Below are 16,678 nucleotides of genomic sequence, written 5' to 3' on the forward strand. Positions count from 1 at the left end.
TTTCTGGTTAGTGGAAATAGTATTCGCCAAATAATAAGAATTGGAGTTCAATAATTCTTGGCGAATACTACGGCGACGTCGCTCCCTCTCACCAGGAGGAAGACTCTCCCCCAAGTATTCAAAACATAGGTCCACGTCACGGAATGTCGAATCCCGACGTAAGGACCAACGTGGTTGGTGTAGGGTAGGATCCTCCTCTTGATGAGCTGGAGAGGTCTGAGGAGCGTTGTCACACCCCGATCGTGATGGCGGAAAAATCGAGGTGCGGCGACTAAGTCGTGATTGTTGAGCACAATAGTATAAAAGTCTAAATGCATAAACATAACCAAAATGTCAAATATTACATCAACCAGGTAACATGAAACAAATTGTTTTAATACAAAATATCAAGTTTCCAACAACTCCTAGTCTAGCCTTCATCTTTCTAAGGCCTCTAAACTTGCTAGGGATTTCTTGCTGCATTATTTCCTGAAAACATGTAACAAACTGTCAACTACATAAAGTAGATGAGTGAATTCATAGGTTTAAAGAAAAGAGTTTTATACACAAACATACTAGTATAGGTTGTAGGGGTTTATATATAGGGTGTACCTGCGGCTAACCCACCACTCCTACAACTTATACTACTATGTTTGGGTATAATTCCCAGTTTTTAAAATGGTTTGTAAGAAAAGATCTCTTGGTTTTCCCACAGAGGTTTTTGTAGTAAGTCAAACATGAAATGTTCTCCTGGGCTCTCAACGGGCTTATCAATCTCCCATTAGAGTCGTATGTGATAAGATTACTCAAAGATTTGCGGTCTCCCAACGGTACATGTAGCACATAACAGTTAAGCATAAACAAGGACATATAGATTTGAGCATGCTAAGTTTACTAGATAAACCAACACCAAAATCCCATTGTTTACTAGTATCCAAGATGATGGTGAACAAATGATGATGATGATGAATGATGATGAAACCCAATGATCACACAAGACTTGATTGAACTCACGCAAGACTTAAACCAAGACTACCTCGTTCTTGCCATCCAGGACTCAGCTAGGTTCTACCGAGAGTAGGATAGACACCCCAAAGAATCCTGGGTTCCCTTGGTCCCTACCGAGAATAGTATAGGTCCTCAAGAGTTATGGAATTTCACCGAGACTAGTATGAAATCCCATGAGTTACGAGTGCCACCGAGAATAGAATGCCACTCATGGTCGTGAGTTCTACCGAGAGTAGAATAGACTCTCGCGTCCAATTCAACTCATGATGTTTTGATCTCTAGATTTCCATGCTGACACAATGACTATGATGATATGAATTTGATTCCCGTTCCCATGATGTCAATGTTCACAGAATTTCCCATACTCATTGATTTCCAATGTTCTTAGATCTCCATGAGTTAATGGGTTTTCCCCATGTTCATAGATTTCCAAAGTTTATAGATTACCAAGAAGCTCGTGGATTTCCGCACGTGTGTAGAAATCCAAATGTTTATAGTTTAAAGAATGTTTGCATAAATGATTTTATCCAAACGTGTAAAGTTACCATGTTTCCACCCCATAGTTTTGAAAAGCTTAAATAGGGGCTATGAACTCACCTTGATCTTGGGTTAGGATGGTGCTACAATAGATCTCCTTAGCCTAGAGTTGGACATATATATAAGGTTAACAACGTGCTATAAGTCTAAGAAAACGAGCTTACGTGACCTCGAGCAAAAACTGGGTTTTAAAGACGAAAACAGCTTGGTTCTGGCTTGATTCGATCGAATAGGAACACGTTCGATCGAATAGGAACTTGTTCGATCGAATAGACACACATTCGATCGAATAGACACACATTCGATCGAATAGACACACATTCGATCGAATCTGAGGCACACTCGATCGAACTAGAAACACATTTGGTCGAACTAGTTGGGAAAACTCGTTCGGTCGAACATGGAACTTGTTCGATCGAATAGACACTCGTTCGATCGAATACGAAACTCATTCGGTCGAATGAGTTGGAGACCATTCGGTTGCTTTCCTATTCGGTCGACCGGACTGGTTCGATCGACTGGTTCGATCGAATGGGCTGATTCGATCGACTGATTCGATCGAATGAGTCTGATTCGACTCCTTCAAGCTGGGCGACGGAGAAACCTACGGGTTTTTCAGATTTTCCAGATTTTTGACCCAAAATCGAAGTTTTTGACATGGAAATGCTCGGGATTGAAGGGACTATCGATTCCCAGTGATTTTAAACACAAAAGCCTGCATTTTGACACCAAAACAAGACGGTTTTTGACCCGAAAACTCAAGAAACGAAAATGGGTGTTTTTGCTCGATTTGAGGCCGAAAATGGTTATGAAAATGGATGATTTTCAAGAAGATCTTACCAAGAACAACAACAAACAGATTTGTGGACTCGGATTTGAAGTTTGAAGACTTTCTCTCTCTAGTTTCTCTCTCTAGAATGAGAGTGTTTGGGTGGGAAGTGTTGGTGGAAATGAAAGAGATGGTGTAAGAATACTTGATTTTCCGCTTAAATACTCGGGTGACTCGGGTTCGGGTTTAGGCTACCGACGGGTCAAGACTAGTCGAGTTCATAAGTTTTTAAACAAACTAAAACTTTTTCAGCAAAACTTTTATAAAACCATTTTCCGAATAATTATTTGAAATCTTTTTAAATAAGAATATTTAATTTTTCGAAAGCATAAAAATTAATATTTTTCAGGCGTAAATGTCGTTTTATAAAATAAACATTTTAAATGATAAAAGCAGATTTTTTTCCAATGATATGGGTTCCGAACTTATCGTCCAGAATCCCAAAGTCTATAGTTTCCGATGATTTCACGATCCTAGTTTACCAATCGAATTTCAGGGCGTTACATCCTCCCCAATTTAGAGGAATTTCGTCCCGAAATTTAGAATTTAGTATAGTTGATGCAATGATGTTTTAGATTAAATGATCCCATGATGACCACTATGCGCCACTACCCCTAATATTCGTCTTGGATACCACCCAAATCAAGTTGAAGGGGTTTATATATAGGGTGTACCAGCGGCTAACCCACCACTCCCTCAACTCCACTTGGGTGTTTCTTTCGACTTCTATTAGTTCAATGACACACAGGACGACACACTATTTTCCACTACAAGGCATCACCTTCAAGCTTTACATCAGACATATTCATTTCGGATTGAAGGGGTTTATATATAGGGTGTACCAGCGGCTAACCCACCACTCCTTCAATCTCCAATGAATAATTCCCTCAACAACTCTTGAATTTAACGCCTCACAGCTGCCACGCTAACTATGAGTCCCTAATTCCAAGTCTCGCTTCAGACATAATCAACTTGTGCCGAAGGGGTTTATATATAGGGTGTACCAGCGGCTAACCCACCACTCCTTCAACATTCATTGATTAATTCCCTACACGAAGCTTGAGTTCACGACTCATAGTTACACAATAGCATATTGTTTATACACGTATACACCTGTGAACTTGATGTTATTATATTCCGGACTATAATTACGAGTTCACCTTGTATCAATGTATAAACTCCATTGTGTGCGGCTAGAAAAATCGACACGACACCACACACACACACACAACCATGCTTCATGAATGCTAGAATGATGACAAATTTTGGCTCAATGATACATAGTTTACCCCAATGTTTACATGATTAAGTATGCACAACTTGTGTTTTCCAGCACGAGTCATGGGTAGCCAAACTTGGTGTTATGCAAATAAGAGAATATTTATAAGCAAATAGGAACAACATGATACTTCATTGATTGATATTGGTCCCTGATTACATGATTACGATTACATAGACTCCAAGATTTCTAGAATTACAAAGATGATGACTATGCGAACAGATGAGGGTATTCCTCCTTCATCTTATCCTCTCGTTCCCATGTGAACTCGGGTCCACGATGGTTGTTCCAACGTACCTTGACTATAGGTATCCGGCTTCGCTTAGTCTTTTTAACTTCTCGATCTAGGATCTCGACAGGTTCCTCAACAAAGTATAGTTTGTCGTCGATGTGAACCGTGTCGATCGGGATTTGAGCGGTCTCGTCAACGAGGCACTTTTTGAGTTGCGACACATGAAAAACGTTGTGAACACGGCTGAGTTCTGGAGGCAATTCCAAGCGATAGGCTACAGGTCCGACCTTTTCGATGATCTTGAAAGGTCCTACGTACCTTGGAGCAAACTTTCCCTTTTTCCCGAAGCGAACAATGCCCTTCCAGGGGGAAACTTTGAGCATTACGTGATCGCCTATTTGGAACTCCAGAGGTTTGCGGCGTTTGTCAGCGTAATACTTGTGTCGACAGCGGGCGTCCTTAAGTCTTTGCTGAATGATGGCGATACTGTCAGTGGTTTCCTGTATCAGTTCCGGGCCGAGGATTTGAGAATCTCCGGTCTCGGACCAACACAGTGGAGAACGACATTTCCTGCCATAGAGTGCTTCGAATGGCGCGCATTTGATGGTAGCATGATAGCTGTTATTGTATGAGAACTCTGCAAGAGGAAGGTGAGTCTCCCAGCTACTACCGAATTCAAGGATACAGGCTCTGAGCATATCCTCCAGGGTTTGTATGGTCCTTTCGCTCTGTCCGTCCGTTTCAGGATGATAGGCAGAGCTAAGTTTCACACTTGTCCCAAAGGCTTTCTGAAATGACTTCCAGAACCTTGACGCAAAAGAGGGGTCACGGTCAGACGTGATGCCCTTAGGCACACCGTGACGGGTTACGATCTCACGAATGTAAATCCGCGCCAGCTTCTCCGTAGTGTAGTCCTCGCGGACAGGGAGAAAGTGGGCAGACTTGGTCAAGTAATCCACGATAACCCAAATCGTGTCATAACCGCTGGGTGTCCGCGGGAGTTTGGTAATGAAGTCCATAGCGACTTCGTCCCACTTCCACTGCGGTATGATCGGTTTTTGTAACAGGCCAGATGGTCTCTGATGTTCAGTCTTGATCCGCGAGCATGTTAGACACTTACCGACGTATAAAGCTATGTCTTTCTTCATACCCGGCCACCAGAAATGAGACTTGAGATTCTGATACATTTTATCACTGCCCGGGTGAATAGAGTATCTGGATTTGTGCGCTTCGTTCAGGATAAGTTCTCGAAGTGGTTCAGAGTTTGGAATCCACATGCGATTTAAGTAGTAAAGTATACCATCAGACTTGGTTTCAAACTTCCGTTCGGCACCGCAAGATAGCATATTTTTGAGATCACCACCAGCAATCGCTTGCTTTTGAGCTTCAAGAACCAAGGAGGGAAGATTGGACTGAATACGGATCGCATGCAACTGGGTCCTTTCCTTGCGACTTAACGCGTCAGCCACTACGTTAGCCTTTCCAGGGTGGTAGCGGATTTCGCAGTCATAGTCACTTAGGAGTTCAACCCATCGACGTTGTCGCATATTTAGCTCCCTTTGGTTGAGGATGTGTTGTAGGCTCTTGTGGTCGGTGAAGATGACACATTTCGTACCGTATAGGTAGTGTCTCCATATTTTTAAGGCAAAGACCACAGCACCCAATTCCAAGTCGTGAGTGACATAATTCCTCTCATGACTCTTGAGTTGACGCGAGGCGTAAGCGACGACCTTACCGCGTTGCATTAAGACGCAGCCTAGACCTTGGCTCGAGGCGTCGCAATAAACAACAAAATCATCGTTACCCTCAGGAAGCGACAGGATTGGTGCATGGCAGAGTTTATGTTTCAATGTTTGGAAAGCCTCTTCTTGCTCTTGGTTCCAAATGAATGGTTCCCCTTTTTGAGTTAACATTGTGAGGGGCAACGCGATCTTTGAAAAGTTCGAGATGAATCGACGGTAGTACCCAGCCAAACCAAGAAATGAACGAATTTCGGTTGGCGTTGTAGGCGCTCCCCAATTTTTTATGGCTTCAATCTTGGCAGGGTCGACATGAATGCCTTCCTTGTTAATGATGTGACCTAAGAATTGAACTTCCCTTAGCCAGAATTCGCATTTGGAGAATTTGGCGTAGAGTTGCTCTTTCCTCAGCAGATCCAAGGTAAGCCTGAGATGAAGCTCATGGTCGGCTTTAGAGCGGGAATAAACGAGAATATCGTCAATGAAGACGATAACAAACTGGTCCAGGTATGGACGACAAATGCGATTCATGAGATCCATGAACACTGCAGGGGCATTCGTCAAACCAAAAGGCATGACTAGGAACTCGTAGTGTCCATATCGAGTTCTGAAAGCGGTTTTCGCGATGTCGTCCTCCATGACACGCACTTGGTGATAACCTGAGCGTAGGTCGATCTTGGAAAAGTAGGTGGCTCCTTGCAGCTGGTCGAAAAGATCGTCAATCCTCGGTAATGGATACCGATTCTTGACTGTGAGTTTGTTAAGCTCACGATAGTCTATGCACATCCGGAAAGATCCGTCCTTCTTCTTGACGAAGAGGACTGGAGCTCCCCATGGAGACGAACTAGGGCGAATAAAACCCTTGTCCAGTAGTTCCTGCAGCTGGCTCGATAATTCCTGCATTTCAGACGGAGCCAAACGATACGGAGATTTTGCCACGGGGGTTGCACCGGGAACTAACTCGATGTGGAATTTGACTTGTCGGCTAGGAGGAAGTCCGGGTAAGTCTTTAGGAAAAACGTCTGGAAATTCACGCACGACGGGGACATCAGAGAGCTTCTTCCCCAAAGATTTCCTGATGGAGACATGAGCTAGGAAGGCGAGACACTTCTTTCGAAGGCATCGCCGAGCTTTAAAGCAGGAGATTAATTTCAGACATCTGCCTGATCTTTCTCCCTGAATAATTATGGACTCGCCAGAAGAACAAGGAACGCGAATGAGCTTCTCAGCACACACCACTTCCGCGTGGTTGATGGACAACCAATCCATCCCAACAATTACATCGAAACTTCCTAAATGCATAGGGATGAGGTCAAAGTTAAGAGACGTCCGATCAAACGTAAGCGTGCAATTGCGAACGATTTTGTTCACTAGGGTAGACTCTCCGTTTGCCATTTCGACAGAGAAAGCGGGGTCTAAGACAGAGGTTCCTAGATTAAGCAATGGGACCAACTCGCTAGAAATAAAACTCCTATCTGCACCCGTGTCAAATAGAATAGAAACCCAGAGATTGTTAAGGATGAACGTACCAGTAATGACGTCAGGATTTTGGCGAGCTTCAGCAGCGCCAATAGTAAAGGCTCGGCCTCGGGCCGGAGGAAGATTTGCAAGACGAGGACACCTGCTCCTGAAATGGTCCATGGCTCCACACTCGAAACAGCTTCGAGAGTTGCTGGGTTGGGAACTGCTGCTCTGTATCGCCAGTTGATTACCTTGAAATCTGCAGCGTTCCGCTAGGTGCCCCAAACGTCCACAGTTCGTGCATTTCCAGCACGGGGTTCCGGCAGGATGATGAAATTGGCAAGTGCCGCACTTGGGGTGAACCCCAGTGTACTCCCTCTTTGGCCTTCCTGAAGGGGTGGGAGCAGGAGCGACAGAGCTGATTGGGGTTGCGGGAGTAACCATCGCGTAACTGCTAGCCTTACGCTTTTTGATGCGGTTGATCTTTTTGGATGAGCCTTCAGCGGCCTTGCCCGTACCTTTGGCTAGGACCCCAGTCTTAACCTGGTCCTGGGTCAGTCGGGCAGCTAGTTCAATGGCCGCTTGTAGGGTTGATGGGTCAGCCCCGATAACGATTCCACGGACAGTGTCAGGTAGGCCATTGATGTAAAGCTCAATAGCCCGGGAGGGAGGGGTGACCAAGTGTGGTACGAGAAGGGAGAGCTCGTGAAAACGCTCCGTGTACCCTTGGTGATCGGCGCCCTTCATTTTGTGTACCCAAAACTCAGCTTCAAGTTTCTGCACCTCACTGCGAGGTACGAACTCGCGGGTAGCCAATGCTACAAATTCCGACCAGGTCATGGCCAAGGCAGCCTCACGCCCACGGGTTCTTATCTCGTTGTTCCACCAGGTCAGCGCGCGTTTAGACAACATGCTTGCCGCGTGCGTGACTTTCAGTGTCTCAGGGCACGAGCTAATAACAAAGGCTGCCTCCATCTTTTCGATCCACTGGAGGAGACCAACGGCGCCTTCTGTGCCGCTGAAGCTGGTGGGTTTGGTAACCATGAAATCCTTGTATGGCTTATTAGCTGGTTCATTTGCGTTCTGAGCTGGAATTTGGTTGGCCCCAGAGGTTCCTTCTTGCCTCAGCCCTTGGCTGATGGTTGTTACCATGCCTGGTAACACAGCCGCGATCTGCTGGGCTATAAGGTTGGCTAATTCAGCGGAGTCCATGGAAGCGGGTGCACGTCTGGGAGGCATTCTTCGCAAAACGAAAAACGAGCGTTAAATAGAATCAATGACACGCCAAAGATTATGAATAGAGGACATAGATTATACCAAGAACACATAATGACATGACTCAAGAGATTAACAGTTAATATGCAACACATAAGCACGTAGCACGTATATAAGTGTAGACATGTGATTGTGATGCATGAGCTATCTAGAGTCAAGGATCCTAGGTTATAGTCTAGGTCGGTTTCCTAATTCCCTATAACCATTGGCTCTGATACCAATCTGTCACACCCCGATCGTGATGGCGGAAAAATCGAGGTGCGGCGACTAAGTCGTGATTGTTGAGCACAATAGTATAAAAGTCTAAATGCATAAACATAACCAAAATGTCAAATATTACATCAACCAGGTAACATGAAACAAATTGTTTTAATACAAAATATCAAGTTTCCAACAACTCCTAGTCTAGCCTTCATCTTTCTAAGGCCTCTAAACTTGCTAGGGATTTCTTGCTGCATTATTTCCTGAAAACATGTAACAAACTGTCAACTACATAAAGTAGATGAGTGAATTCATAGGTTTAAAGAAAAGAGTTTTATACACAAACATACTAGTATAGGTTGTAGGGGTTTATATATAGGGTGTACCTGCGGCTAACCCACCACTCCTACAACTTATACTACTATGTTTGGGTATAATTCCCAGTTTTTAAAATGGTTTGTAAGAAAAGATCTCTTGGTTTTCCCACAGAGGTTTTTGTAGTAAGTCAAACATGAAATGTTCTCCTGGGCTCTCAACGGGCTTATCAATCTCCCATTAGAGTCGTATGTGATAAGATTACTCAAAGATTTGCGGTCTCCCAACGGTACATGTAGCACATAACAGTTAAGCATAAACAAGGACATATAGATTTGAGCATGCTAAGTTTACTAGATAAACCAACACCAAAATCCCATTGTTTACTAGTATCCAAGATGATGGTGAACAAATGATGATGATGATGAATGATGATGAAACCCAATGATCACACAAGACTTGATTGAACTCACGCAAGACTTAAACCAAGACTACCTCGTTCTTGCCATCCAGGACTCAGCTAGGTTCTACCGAGAGTAGGATAGACACCCCAAAGAATCCTGGGTTCCCTTGGTCCCTACCGAGAATAGTATAGGTCCTCAAGAGTTATGGAATTTCACCGAGACTAGTATGAAATCCCATGAGTTACGAGTGCCACCGAGAATAGAATGCCACTCATGGTCGTGAGTTCTACCGAGAGTAGAATAGACTCTCGCGTCCAATTCAACTCATGATGTTTTGATCTCTAGATTTCCATGCTGACACAATGACTATGATGATATGAATTTGATTCCCGTTCCCATGATGTCAATGTTCACAGAATTTCCCATACTCATTGATTTCCAATGTTCTTAGATCTCCATGAGTTAATGGGTTTTCCCCATGTTCATAGATTTCCAAAGTTTATAGATTACCAAGAAGCTCGTGGATTTCCGCACGTGTGTAGAAATCCAAATGTTTATAGTTTAAAGAATGTTTGCATAAATGATTTTATCCAAACGTGTAAAGTTACCATGTTTCCACCCCATAGTTTTGAAAAGCTTAAATAGGGGCTATGAACTCACCTTGATCTTGGGTTAGGATGGTGCTACAATAGATCTCCTTAGCCTAGAGTTGGACATATATATAAGGTTAACAACGTGCTATAAGTCTAAGAAAACGAGCTTACGTGACCTCGAGCAAAAACTGGGTTTTAAAGACGAAAACAGCTTGGTTCTGGCTTGATTCGATCGAATAGGAACACGTTCGATCGAATAGGAACTTGTTCGATCGAATAGACACACATTCGATCGAATAGACACACATTCGATCGAATAGACACACATTCGATCGAATCTGAGGCACACTCGATCGAACTAGAAACACATTTGGTCGAACTAGTTGGGAAAACTCGTTCGGTCGAACATGGAACTTGTTCGATCGAATAGACACTCGTTCGATCGAATACGAAACTCATTCGGTCGAATGAGTTGGAGACCATTCGGTTGCTTTCCTATTCGGTCGACCGGACTGGTTCGATCGACTGGTTCGATCGAATGGGCTGATTCGATCGACTGATTCGATCGAATGAGTCTGATTCGACTCCTTCAAGCTGGGCGACGGAGAAACCTACGGGTTTTTCAGATTTTCCAGATTTTTGACCCAAAATCGAAGTTTTTGACATGGAAATGCTCGGGATTGAAGGGACTATCGATTCCCAGTGATTTTAAACACAAAAGCCTGCATTTTGACACCAAAACAAGACGGTTTTTGACCCGAAAACTCAAGAAACGAAAATGGGTGTTTTTGCTCGATTTGAGGCCGAAAATGGTTATGAAAATGGATGATTTTCAAGAAGATCTTACCAAGAACAACAACAAACAGATTTGTGGACTCGGATTTGAAGTTTGAAGACTTTCTCTCTCTAGTTTCTCTCTCTAGAATGAGAGTGTTTGGGTGGGAAGTGTTGGTGGAAATGAAAGAGATGGTGTAAGAATACTTGATTTTCCGCTTAAATACTCGGGTGACTCGGGTTCGGGTTTAGGCTACCGACGGGTCAAGACTAGTCGAGTTCATAAGTTTTTAAACAAACTAAAACTTTTTCAGCAAAACTTTTATAAAACCATTTTCCGAATAATTATTTGAAATCTTTTTAAATAAGAATATTTAATTTTTCGAAAGCATAAAAATTAATATTTTTCAGGCGTAAATGTCGTTTTATAAAATAAACATTTTAAATGATAAAAGCAGATTTTTTTCCAATGATATGGGTTCCGAACTTATCGTCCAGAATCCCAAAGTCTATAGTTTCCGATGATTTCACGATCCTAGTTTACCAATCGAATTTCAGGGCGTTACAAGCGTGAGGAAACATGCTCACGCCTCCTTGATCCCTGAAGTGATGAACATTATAAGAAGGTGAAATACTGACATGTTCAGTATTGTCAACCTCCTTATTCTTTAGAGGAGAATCATCCGCCACAATAACCGGATCCTTAGTAGTGTTAGGAGACGGCGGTGGAGGAAGAGAAGTTGAACCCTTCAAACCTGTAACACCTTCAGAAAGGTTATCCAGGTTCACTGAGGAACATTAACAGTGGGTCAGACACATTCTAATTCACAACAGTTAACAAATAAAAAGATTTTGCTTACCTAACGAAGGATCGTTCGCGTCAAGTTGGTCCAAACGCGTTTCCAAAGCAGAAGGCTTCGCCTTCTTGGACTTCTTCTTAGGGGCGGCCTTGGCAGGATTCACCTTGCGCTTGCCAGCCACCTTCGAAACGTCCGCATCAGCAACTGGATGTCCACCTTCAGTAGTGGCATCATCAAGTTGGGGATGGTCTCCTCCCGCAGCAGTGTCAACATCATCTTGACCCGCCGCCTGACTAGTATTGGCTCTATGGCGGTAAGACCTTCAATCGAGTCCACAGCGATATTAACATCTACTGTAAAACTTTCTTCGCAAAGTGATGACTCTTCGCTGGACGAAAAGAGAATATCACCCCGCTAGAAGTAATCGCAGTCACAGGTCGAGGTCGTAGAAAGCCCTCACCTTTTTGAATGCATTCTTCAACATAGTCCTCACCTGTAGCGTACACCGCCTCGGAAACTATTGGTTCCGAGCGAAACGCGGTGGGAAACACAAAATTAGGGCGGGTGCGCTCAAGAAAAGGCACATCCTTTTCATCGATTGAGCGGCGCACCATCATCCCCCCTCATGATCTAACAAAGTGCTGAAGGCGGAACCCTCACCTACACAAGTAATAATAACAGTTAGAAATCTGAGGTATATTAAAACAAGAGAAAAAGTATTTCCAAACTTACTCTTGTCAGTCCGCTCATTTAAAGGTTCCAAAGAAGGAAATGGCCATAGACGGCTCATCTTCGCACTCACCATGGCTCCTTCATGGATTGGGTGCATGGGAATTGGAGTGGCATTCAAGGCTTTAAACCAGGAAAGCCCCTCGTGGGCAGAAGCTGGAACCACTGGCATGGCCTCTTCTGCCTTCCGACGGGTCATCGGGAACGGAATAACCTCCTCCCGGATCCAGAAAAACTTTGGTTTCTAGCCATGAAGGCTGCGGATCCATTCCGTGCCTATAAGGTTCTTCCCGATGGAAGTAAAACTGTACCATCCATCGCGGAAGGTCATTTTGTAGAATACGGCAAACATGCAACAGACGGTTCGAAATTTCGAACTTGGCAACAAAATTCAAAGTGTCGAATTCGTAACATCCCGAAAGGATGGACCTGGGAGATATGAATCCCATAAGTTGTCAAGACCGACTGGACGAAGTTCGTCACCGGAATTCGGAAGTTTCCGGTCGTAAAATGGTCTATGTACACAACCATCTTCTTAGGTGGTGGACTGGTGGCAACAGAACCTTTTGCCAGAAGTTCTGGCTCCCATTCAGGGGCCAGACCATAGACATTTACAACGTCATCAAAGTCCTTCTGTTTAAGGCCTACAATAACTTCACCAATGGTGGGAGTACCCTTCTTTTCTCTGGCCATTTAATAAGAAGAAAAATAAAATCTCAGAAAGTTTTATGCTTTGAGTGTTTGAACGAGAGAGAACTTGAAAATGATAAGAGTTGAATGAAATCACACGTGATATATTTATACTCATCGCAATTAATGCGACCGATGGAGTGTCAGAGGAGAGAGAAACCGCGGACCGTCAGATGACTGACACGTCAGGCGGGAGATTCAAGAAATTATACAGGCTATCAAAAGCGTCATACACGTCTTGTCAACTGCTCCTAAGAAGTCTATCTCCGCCACGTCATTATGATTATCTAATTTTCAAAAATTTCAAATTTCAAAAACCTCTTAAGGATATTTTCCTTAAAACAGTTAGATACTCACAAAAAGACAAAAAGCTCTTTCTCATTAATTATCCAAAAAATGATTACAAAAGTGGAAAGGAAAATTATAAGATACATAACATCTAAACCTATTCTAAGGGTTCAAGGTTGTTTTGTCTTCCGGATCCTTCAATGACGTGTCTTCCGAAGTGTTGTCCTCAGATTCCTCGCCCAAATAGATCTTTAACTATTGCACACCGTCATGAGCGGAAGCAAATTCCGGAAGCATGTCCTGAAGCGGGAAGTGTAGACCATCGTGTTCCTTAACCCGTATCCTCCGCTCCTGTTTGAAGTCAAGGCCGTGAAGAGGATGATATTTGAATGAACGGTTACCTTTGAGCATAATTCATTCCTTCATGAAAGCCTATCACACGTCTAAGTGAAGAGGAGGCAGCCATTACATTGGCAAAGCTGTCAGTAAGCTCCTTACTTCCCTTAATATAGCGGACAACCTGTCAAGGTAAATATATAAGTTTTCATTATCGAAAATGAGAAGTAAGCAATGAGCATCAAAGTGGAAAAAACTTACAGCATCAACCCCTCGAGTGAGGAACCACTGACGGTCCTGCTCCGCGCATTCAGCTCGTGCCTGAAGCGCTTGAGACCCCGCAGCCGTTTCCTCATGAGTCTGCAGGAGGGAGTCATAAGCAGCCTGAATCTCAAGAACACTTTTGTCTTTAAGCTCAGTTTGCTCCCTCTGCAGCTTCAACTCCTCCTCAAGCTCCTGGATTCGAGTGCCTTGAAGGGTCACTTGATTTTCCAAGGCCGAGTTAGCTTCTTGCGCCCGGGCCAAATCTTCTTTCTCTTTTTGAGCCTTTGCCCGAGCGGCCTCAAGAAGGTTATTTTGCTTTTCACAAGCTTCCTTCCATCGGCGAGCAGCTGCACCATTACGGTCCTACTCACTCTTGAGGGCGTTCTCCGCGTCGGCCTGCTTCCATTTAGCAGTATGGGCCGCAACACGGTGCTCCTCAGCTTCTTTCCTTGCAGCTTCAAGGGCTCGGGAGGATTCACCTAGCTTCCCGCCCATAGTACGCCACTCATGTAAGACTTCTTGACTACCAGCTAAAGCATTAGCCAGATGACAGGCTACATCGGTATGAAGTTCATGGCGGGAAAGATCACGCTGGTGCACCATTTCGGCCGGTGGCACGCAGTGCTTCATAAAACTCATACAGACCCCGGGGTCAGTAAACCGGGATCCATTAGTAATGTACCATAGAGGGATAAACAAATCATGCTTATCACCCAAGTTTGTGTCCCCATAATAGCGGGAACCTAAAGGTTCTTGGCGAACGGGGAAAGACGATGATTGTTGAGGAGGAGGTCGAAGAGGAGACCTATCGGTCCTGAAACCTTCCTCATTAACAGCAGGGTTGTCCTGCTGGTCTCCAGTAACACTCCCAGTCTGAAAAAGATAGTCGAAACGATTATCAGTCTCAGACTGGTTGTTGGTTCTTCCGCCGAAATATCAACCGGAGGAGAGGTCGGTCGATCTTCCACATTAATATTTCCCGGAGGAGTAGAAGGCTTGTCCTCCGCCTCTCTTTCTGAAGAAGGAGATGGTTGCTTCTCAGTTTGAGGAGTTGGAGTAGGCAACTTATCAGACACATCTTCCGGAAAGATCAGCGGATCTGCATAAAAAGTTGCACTTAGCTAGCAGCCCAAAAATAGTAAAGCATTTCAAGAAGTAATACATACCTTCCATCGTATCAATACGATCAGAAAGATTGTACTGTGGCTTCTTGGGACAATGAGTTTTTCGTTTCTTCTTTGAAGGTCCCGCCTCAGCGTCCGCAGTCTTAGTATCCGCTTGGCTTGCTTGAAAAGCCATGAAAGCTCTTTTCTTCTCCAATTCTGCCAATAAATGGGAGACAGAAGAAGACTCAGGGGCATCGTCATCAGACTCACACTCCTCTTGAGAGGTGGAAAAATCAGAGGCATCGCCATCATCATCACTCGATAATAATATAGCGATCGTCCCATCGAAAGTACAAGCATTAAGCGGATGAGGGTTTAGAACATACGCACATGTTACAAAGGTCGCGTCCGAAACAATGGGTTCAGCCCGCACCTTCTTGGGAAAAGGAATCGAGATTTGGTTTTCTCAAGGATAGGTAAGTCCCCCGCATCACGAATGCTCTTGCGGACGCAACCCCTATCCTCGAACAGAGCGTTAATCATAGAACTCCGACCTGAAAAGATAGAAGATAAGCCATAAAAAGATCCAAGGTAAAGGAAAGTCAATAAAGGTAACTTACGTTCGTTTAGATCAACAAATATGGGCTCCATAAATTCCGATGGCCACAAGCGGCTCATACCTGCCCACACCAGGGCTTCCTCAGGTAGCGCCCGCATCGGTGTTGGTTCCGCCATTAGAGTACGGAACCAATCGCGCCCTTCATGAGCAGCCGTGATAACATCTGGAGGAGCACTGTTAACTGGGCGACGGACCATAGTAACAGGTACCACGTCCTCGAAGATCCAGAAAAACTTATTACGCCAGTCGGCGGACCCTTTTTCAACTTCATAACAAAGACTTCTATCGGAGAAGCCTTGGCATGTAAACCAATCGTCACGGTTGGCAAAACGGTAAAAGACCAGAAATCGGTCAACGTGTGGCACCAGGTCACGTGCTATACATACAAATTCGTAGTGACAAATTCGCATGACAGCACGCGGGTGCAGCTGGGAGAGATGAATCCCATAGGCAGTTAGCACCTTCATGAAAAATTTCTTTATAGGAAAACGGAAATTCCCGTAAACGAAATAATCTGAATAAATGGCCATTTTACCGGGCGGTGGTAAATTGGATATGGAACCGGGAGAAGGAAACTCCGGCTCCCACTCTGGTGGAATGTCATACGTCTCTAGCAATTTCTCGTATTCTGAATAGTTCCATGAAACTTCTATCTCGTCAATTTCAGTTTGAACATTCGACATTATCGAAGGATTTGATAAGAAAATATGTGAAAGTTTAGTGATTTATCAGAGAGAAAGCAAAGGAGATAATCAACAAATAAAGGCGATAAACCTTTAATCAAAAAATTTCTCTCCCTATTTATACCCATCGCAATTAATGCGATGGGATATGAACAGTGGAGAGAGAAAGTCCCCGCCTAATCATCAACCGCCACGTCACGCGGGAAATTCGAAAAAGAGAAAAAGTTTCACAGTCGGGTACAGTGACAGCCGTAAAAAACGTTCCATCACTGGTTCACGCGCCTGCGAGTGGCCAACTTGTCCTTTTTTCATGATTATCTATATTAACAGAAGATATTTTCTACCTAACTTCAAAATCCAAAAACCCCCGAAATACATTAAGTCCAAAATTTCACCCGCATAAAGACTTCACACGGAAGAAACACTGGACTGGGGGGACTTATAAAGGTAGGGTACCAGAAAGACCCAAATACCCTTAAGTACCACCCGCGGGACATATGGATCACCCGCATATCACGGAAGAGGAAGAACGTCCTC

The sequence above is a fragment of the Bidens hawaiensis genome, unplaced genomic scaffold (genome assembly GCF_021521415.1).
Source record: "Bidens hawaiensis isolate Kalapana, Puna unplaced genomic scaffold, B.hawaiensis_p1.1 tig00023071_1, whole genome shotgun sequence".
Lineage (NCBI taxonomy): Eukaryota > Viridiplantae > Streptophyta > Magnoliopsida > Asterales > Asteraceae > Bidens > Bidens hawaiensis.